Raw genomic sequence first — 591 nt, forward strand, 5'->3', positions numbered from 1 at the left:
TTCTAGGTTCTTGAACCTTGTACGTGTATTATAAGTTTCTCAGAAATGCCAAGACATTACAAAAAAATTTAAACCTCTAAAGAATAAAACTCGCAGCTTTATTTCTTAAAACTGAATGAAAATCAAGTTTGTTTTATCAGAAAGATTATCTGGCTTCTCTAAAACATCTTCTCAAGCTTTTCCCACGCTACCCAGACAGCGGTCCATACGGCACTGTCTGGATCCTTGTCGTAACTTGAAGTGAATCTTTGACGCTATCCTGGGCCTTGCTGTCCGGCAAACGAAGGACAACGTCATCACGTTCCTTGCAGCAGGAGCCCACTTAGGCGGCACCGACCTTTACTTCCCAAAGGAGCAGTACATCTACAGAGGGAAAAGTGACAGCGCCTATACTAGGAATCCGAAGAGAACCTGGGAGAAGCTTCTGTGGGCAGCTCACGCCATCGTTGCCACTGAAAACCCAGCTGCTGTCCCTGCTGCGTCCTCCAGGAAGCCTCGCCAGCGAGCTGAGCTGGTTTGCTGCCGCCGCTCCTCTGCTCGGCCACCTCGCTCCTGGAGCCTCCGCTAACCAGACCCAGGCAGCTTCCAGGA

This window comes from Oryx dammah, unplaced genomic scaffold, assembly GCF_014754425.2.
Source record: "Oryx dammah isolate SB20612 unplaced genomic scaffold, SCBI_Odam_1.1 HiC_scaffold_18, whole genome shotgun sequence".
In the NCBI taxonomy this organism is placed as follows: domain Eukaryota; kingdom Metazoa; phylum Chordata; class Mammalia; order Artiodactyla; family Bovidae; genus Oryx; species Oryx dammah.